The sequence below is a fragment of the Salvelinus sp. IW2-2015 genome, linkage group LG19 (assembly GCF_002910315.2).
Source record: "Salvelinus sp. IW2-2015 linkage group LG19, ASM291031v2, whole genome shotgun sequence".
Lineage (NCBI taxonomy): Eukaryota > Metazoa > Chordata > Actinopteri > Salmoniformes > Salmonidae > Salvelinus > Salvelinus sp. IW2-2015.
The window spans coordinates 19885262-19892505 of NC_036859.1; the positions used below are offsets into that span (position 1 = coordinate 19885262).

The 7244-nt window shown below is 46.1% G+C and overlaps 1 long non-coding RNA gene across 1 annotated transcript in view; it reads right to left on the reverse strand.

The window, feature by feature from the left end:
• Nucleotides 1-6775, reverse strand: part of LOC139029283 (uncharacterized) — a 22854-nt gene extending 16079 nt beyond the window's left edge. Inside the window, exons 1-2 of the long non-coding RNA XR_011481585.1 lie at nt 6481-6775; nt 4801-5638 (exon numbers count right to left, since the gene is read on the reverse strand). This is a non-coding gene — a long non-coding RNA (uncharacterized lncRNA). The remainder of the gene's footprint in view (nt 1-4800; nt 5639-6480) is intronic.
• Nucleotides 6776-7244: the final 469 nt, after the last annotated feature.

Below are 7244 nucleotides of genomic sequence, written 5' to 3' on the forward strand. Positions count from 1 at the left end.
GCTTCTCCTTTACCCAAATCCAGATACAGATGTTCTGAAAGAGCTGGAAAACCTGGACCCATACAAATCAGCTGGGCTTGACAATCTGGACCCCCTATTTCTGAAACTGTCCGCCGCCATTGTCGCACCCCCTATTACCAGCCTGTTCAACCTCTCCTTCGTATCATCTGAGATCCCCAAGGATTGGAAAGCTGCCGGGGTCATCCCCCTCTTCAAAGGGGGAGACACCCTGGACCCAAACTGTTACAGACCTATATCCATCCTGCCCTGCCTATCTAAGGTCTTCGAAAGCCAATCAACAAACAGATCACTGACCATCTCGAATCCCACCGTACCTTCTCCGCTGTGCAATCCGGTTTCCGAGCCGGTCACGGGTGCACCTCAGCCACGCTCAAGGTACTAAACGATATCATAACCGCCATCGATAAAAGACATTACTGTGCAGCCGTCTTCATCGACCTGGCCAAGGCTTTCGACTCTGTCAATCACCATATTCTTATCGGCAGACTCAGTAGCCTCGGTTTTTCTAATGACTGCCTTGCCTGGTTCACCAACTACTTTGCAGACAGAGTTCAGTGTGTCAAATCGGAGGGCATGTTGTCCGGTCCTCTGGCAGTCTCTATGGGGGTACCACAGGGTTCAATTCTCGGGCCGACTCTTTTCTCTGTATACATCAATGATGTTGCTCTTGCTGCGGGCGATTCCCTGATCCACCTCTACGCAGACGACGCCATTCTATATACTTCGGCCCTTCCTTGGACACTGTGCTATCTAACCTCCAAACGAGCTTCAATGCCATACAACACTCCTTTTCGTGGCCTCCAACTGCTCTTAAACGCTAGTAAAACCAAATGCATGCTTTTCAACCGTTCGCTGCCTGCACCCGCACGCCCGACTAGCATCACCACCCTGGACGGTTCCGACCTAGAATATGTGGACATCTATAAGTACCTAGGTGTCTGGCTAGACTGCAAACTCTCCTTCCAGACTCATATCAAACATCTCCAATCCAAAATCAAATCAAGAATCGGCTTTCTATTCCGCAACAAAGCCTCCTTCACTCACGCCCCAAACTTACCCTAGTAAAACTGACTATCCTACCGATCCTCGACTTCGGCGATTCATCTACAAAATAGCTTCCAACACTCTACTCAGCAAACTGGATGCAGTTTATCACAGTGCCATTCGTTTTGTTACTAAAGCACCTTATACGACCACCACTGCGACCTGTATGCCCTAGTCGGCTGGCCCTCGCTACATGTTCGTCGTCAGACCCACTGGCTCCAGGTCATCTACAAGGCTATGCTAGGTAAAGTGCCGCCTTATCTCAGTTCACTGGTCACGATGGCTACACCCACCCGCAGCACGCGCTCCAGCAGGTGTATCTCACTGATCATCCCTAAAGCTAAAACCTCATTTGGACGCCTTTCCTTCCAGTTCTCTGCTGCCTGCGACTGGAACGAATTGCAAAAATCTCTGAAGTTGGAGACTTTTATCTCCCTCAACAACTTTAAAAATCTGCTATCCGAGCAGCTAACCGATCGCTGCAGCTGTACATAGTCCATCTGTAAACTACCCACCCAATATTACCTACCTCACCCCCCATACTGCTTTTATTTATTTACTTTTCGCTCTTTTGCACACCAGTATCTCTTCTTGCACATGATCATCTGATGATTTATCACTCCAGTGTTAATCTGCTAAATTGTAATTATTCGATTTATTGCCTACCTCATGCCTTTTGCACACATTGTATATAGATTCTCTTTCTTTCTACCATGTTATTGACTTGTTTATTGTTTACTCCATGTGTAACTCTGTGTTGTCTGTTCACACTGCTATGCTTTATCTGGCCAGGTCGCAGTTGCAAATGAGAACTTGTTCTCAAACACTGATGATTTATCACTCCAGTGTTAATCTGCTAAATTGTAATTATTCGATTTATTGCCTACCTCATGCCTTTTGCACACATTGTATATAGATTCTCTTTCTTTCTACCATGTTATTGACTTGTTTATTGTTTACTCCATGTGTAACTCTGTGTTGTCTGTTCACACTGCTATGCTTTATCTTGGCCAGGTCGCAGTTGCAAATGAGAACTTGTTCTCAACTAGCCTACCTGGTTAAATAAAGGTGAAATTAAAAAATTAAAAAAAGAGGGGATGTGTCAAACCCCAGGTGAAGAAGGTGGAGGTGATTCGGGACTGGTCCAACCCCCTCACCAAGAAGCAGATACGCACATTTGTGGGGTTGACTAGTTACTACCAGAGATTTATTCCCCACTTTGCCTCCCTAGCCAGCCCACTGACAGATCTGACCAGGTGCCATCTGCCCGCCCAGGTGACGTGGACCGAGGAGACGGAGAAAGCCTTCCAAGACCTAAAGGGAGCACTCTGTACTGGACCCGTGCTGGTGACCCCGGACTTCTCCAAACCACTGGTGGTACAGACTGATGCGTCCGAAACAGGGGTGGTTGCCGTCCTATCACAGCTACAAGAAGGTGAGGAACACCCAGTCGTGGACATTAGCCGGAAGCTGTTGCTGCGGGAACAAAGATATTCCACCGTGGAGAAAGAATGTCAAGCGATAAAGTGGGCACTGGAGATGCTGAAATATTACTTATTGGGACGGCACTTCACCCTCGTAACGGACCATGCACCACTGGTTTGGATGTCATGGAATAAGGACAGTAACGCCTGGGTCACCCGCTGGTTCCTATCCTTACAGCCCTTTGCTTTCTCTGTCATCCACAGATCAGGTGCAGCCCATGGAAAGACCGATGCCCTCTCCAGGAGGGATGCTCTAGGGAGCTGGACCGCCCCTCTCTCCAGGTTGGAGCTGAGGAGGGGTTGGCAGATGGTAGGGAGAGGTGAGGGGAGTGGTGAATCAAGGGAGATATCTTGCAGCCCACTGGCTCCACCACCGAGTCTTATATGGACTTCCTGCCGCAACGAGGCAAGCCAGTGGATCATTAAGCCATTGAGTGCTTGGGGATAAAAGAGGAAGCGGGCTGCACAAATAGGGAGAGGACTGAGATGGAAACATGTGTTATGGAGAGTGTGAGAAGAAAGAATTATCTGTGTGATTACCCGTTGTGACCTGGACTGTTTGATTACCCCCAATGTGTAGCAAACCATTTTGGCTTAGGATCTGAGTTTTAGGATTACCCTTGGAGAACGGAACAAACAACGAGAACAGATTGTGGACTGGTTGCTGAATTCCCCCCTTTCCCAGTGTGCAAATCTCCCTAATGAATTGCCCATTTGTGTTCTAGTTGTGCTTTGTGTGCGTGTTTGGTTATTGAACTTGGTGACGTGGAAACCCCCACCCCCTTGAGCCTGCTCCAGTATGTCAAGTGATAATGGAAAAACTTCACTTGTCCTTGTGAAAATTAGTTTATTAAATATTCTATAGCTGTAATGTCAATCAAATACATCTAACTTATATATATATAGCACATTTCTTACAACAAATGCATTTMAAGGTGTTCAAAGTCATGCATTGAAAGGCATGTGGCACTTAACATCCTTCCTGTTGGCAGGTCTCTATAGGTGACCAAGGGATTCTCTCTACCGCATGCAACTGCCCCCGTGGAGTTCATAAGTGTAGCCACGCGGCTGCATTGGCTATTTTTGCGGTTCACAATATTCGCTGTACGGATGTGGAATGCCAGTGGAGGAAGACAGCTGTGCCCAATCAGGTGCAGTCAGTGAAGGACTTGTACCCGGCCGAAGACTATAACCCTCTATCCCTAGAGCCCACAGAGGAGGTTCTTCAGTGGCTAAGAAACCATCTCCGGGGCAGGTTCATTGGAATGGCATGGCTCCTTGAACCTGAGCCAGAACAACCACTACCCTCACTTTCATCCCTGGCTGAACCAGACATGGTTAAAAAACAAGGGAACCTGGGGCATGCAGGCATATTGGCTGGCATGGTGCTGTCGGTGGAGCAGCCAGAAGCAATATGGCAGGCAACAATTGGACAGCACACCAACCCCAACTGGCACACAATGAGGAGAGGGATGTTGACGACCAGCAATTTTGGAGCAGTGGTTAGGGCCAATCGCGTTACTCCATTGCCTCTAAAAAAGGACCTCAGACCACAGTCGTTGGATGGTGGTGTTTTCTGTAAATTGGGGCACAGATAACAAAGCTGAGGGAATCAAGGCATTCAAAATTGCTTCAGGGATGGATGTGCACGAGTCTGGGCTTTGGGTCACGGGATCTGGGATCTGGGATCCTCACCGGATTGTCTGGTGGGCACCACTGGTGGAGGTTAAGTGTCTCTATGGTGCAAGGGACCTTACCATTGAGGAGGCAGTGAAGTCGAAGGATTTCTATATCCAGGAGGAGGAAGGGTCTTACCACCTCCATGAAGACCATCCTTACTCAAATAAAGTCTTATTGGTCACATACACATATTTAGCAGATGTTACTGCGGGTGTAGCGAAATGCTTGCGTTCCTAGCTCCAACAGTGCAGTAGTATCTAACAATTCATAACAAAAGTAAAAGAATGGAATTAAGAAATATATAAATATTAGATCGAGCAATGTTGGAGTAGGATTGACTAAAATACAGTATACAGTATATGAGATGAGTAAAGTAGTATGTAAACATTATTAAAGTGACTAGTGTCCCATAATTAAAGTGGCCCGTGATTCCAAGTCTATGTATATATGGCAGCAGCTTCGCGTAACTGGGTGGAAGCCGACTATTGATGGCTATTTAACAGTCGCCTGGCATTATGATAGAAGCTGTTTTTCAGTCTCTCGGTCCCAGCTGTGATGCACCTGTACTGACCTCGCCTTCTGGATGATAGCAGGGTGAACAGGCCATGGCTCGGGTGGTTGATGTCCTTGATGATCTTTTTGGCCTTCCTGTGACATCGGGTGCTGTAGGTGTCCTGGAGGACAGGTATTTTGCCCCCTGTGATGTGTTGGCTCTGGAGAGCCCTGCAGTTCCAGGCGGTGCAGTTGCCGTACCAGGAGGTGATACAGCCCGACAGGATGCTCTCAATTAAGCATCTGTAAAAGTTTGTGAGGGTTTTAGGGGCCAAGACAWATTTCTTCAGCCTTCTGAGGTTGAAGAGGCACTGTTGCGCCTTCTTTACTACACTACGGTCCCGTCGATGTGGATAGGGGCGTGCTCCCTCTGCTGTTTCCTAAAGTCCATGATCAGCTCTTTTGTTTTGTTGACGTTGAGTGAGAGGTTGTTTTCCTGGCACCACTCTCCTAGGGCCCTCACCTCCTCACTTTTGGCTGTCTCGTCACTGTTGGTAATCAGGCCTACTACTGTTGTGTCGTCTGCAAACTTGATGATTGAGTTGGAGGAGTGCATGGCTATGCAGTCATGGGTGAACAGGAAGTACAGGAAGGGGCTGAGCATGTACCCTTGTGGGGCTCCTGTATTGAGGATCAGTGACGTGGAGGTGTTCACCACCTGGGGGCGGCCCTTCAGGAAGTCCAGGACCCATATGCACAGGGCGGGGTTCAGACCCAGTGATGTTTAAATGATGTCTTACCCCAAGAGTGAGAGAGAGAGTGCATCACTTTCAGCAGATCTCCTTGTTGAGGGTGGCATTGATCATGCACTGCTTCTCGTTGGCTGAGCCTGATGTTGCGCATGTCACGCCTCATGTCTAAATCATGGGGAAAGGGGGACATGAAGTCAATTTCGATTGCATCTACGAATGCAATGTTATTCACAATATTGTATCATGTTTGATGAGTTTGTGTTTTGTATGGGGAAAGCAAGCTAGCCAACTTTAGCTAATGTAGCTAACATTAACTAGCCAACCAAGGAGCCTAACTAGCTAGCCCATCAGGCGACATTTAGATATCTAGCTAGCTAACATTAGCTTACCGTTCATCTAGTCAGACTTTTTAAAGTGGTAGCTAAACACCTATCCATGCCATGGTGCCGGCCTAATGTTAGCTAGCATGTCACCACGTGAAAAGGTATGACCTACAAATCGTGAGCTAATGTTAACTAGCCGGCTAGCTTACTAAATACTTGTCAATAAAAAGGTCACAACAGTCATTATGCTAGCATATGCTGTTTTTATTTATTTTTTTACTTGTAAGGAAGGTATCGTGTGTTGTACACCTAACTACAGTCGGTGGTTATCTAGAAAATTTTCATAAGCACCTAGCTAACCACAGATCTTTGACCTAACCAAAACAGCTTATTAGCAGCTAGCAAACAGGGATTACTTTATGACACGGCTCCAGCGACACCTCTCGATTACAGAGGTTGGAAAATGATAAAATGCACGTGTGCTTATCAGAGTAGTGGTTACAATCTGGTACATAGCACAGAACCATCCTGACAGCTGGCTTCAGATTGGCGGACAGACCTAAGTTTAGCTAGTTCTCTACGAAGGGTAATTCTAGTAATAAAAAAGTGCAAAAGTAGCTAGCTAGGTCATTTTAAAAATGCTAAACAAGAATACACACGAGAAACACACAATATCAAACTTACAAGGCTACAATATCTACTTGCTAGGTTACTGCATGGAGAAATGTGCCTTGAGGGATGACCTCAAAGCTTGTGACAGGATGCATAGTTTTGTATGATAGCCACATTAGCGGCTAATTTGCATTTTATTTTTGGGGGGTGATTACAGGCGAATACACTGATAAAAGTTTGTCCGAGAGAGAGTTGTAAAGGCTATCAAAACGTCACACCAGGGTAAGCCTATACGAAACACAGCCTTTATATGAAGTAGTTAAAAAATCCCAGACACAAAGAATGGTGGAAAAAACGATTGTACCACTTCCGGGTTTTACCAATAGGTTTTATGGGTATTATGACTCATACTGTGGTACTCAATGCTGTTTACTTTCTGCATCTACGTCATTTGCTGAGTCTACTTTTAATGTTAACCTGAATTAGCCAGCTAGTTAAAGTTAGCTCACGGTTTGGTAGTCATACTATTTCACGTGGTGACATGCTAGCTTGCGTTAGGGGAAAGGATATTTAGCTAACATTAGCTAGTTAATGTTAACTCACTTCGTGTAGTTAGACTTGCTAGCTAATGTTAGGTCAACACCATTGAAAGGATAGTTGGTTAGCTAGCATGTCATCACTTATAAAAAGTCTGACTACATGAGCTAATGTTAACTAGCTAGGTAGTTAAATATCGCCTGGTGGGCTAGCTAGTTATGCACTTCGGTTGGCTAGTTAACGTTTTTCTTTGAGGCAATGTTACCATGTTTTGTAAAATCTGAGTAGTAACATAGCTA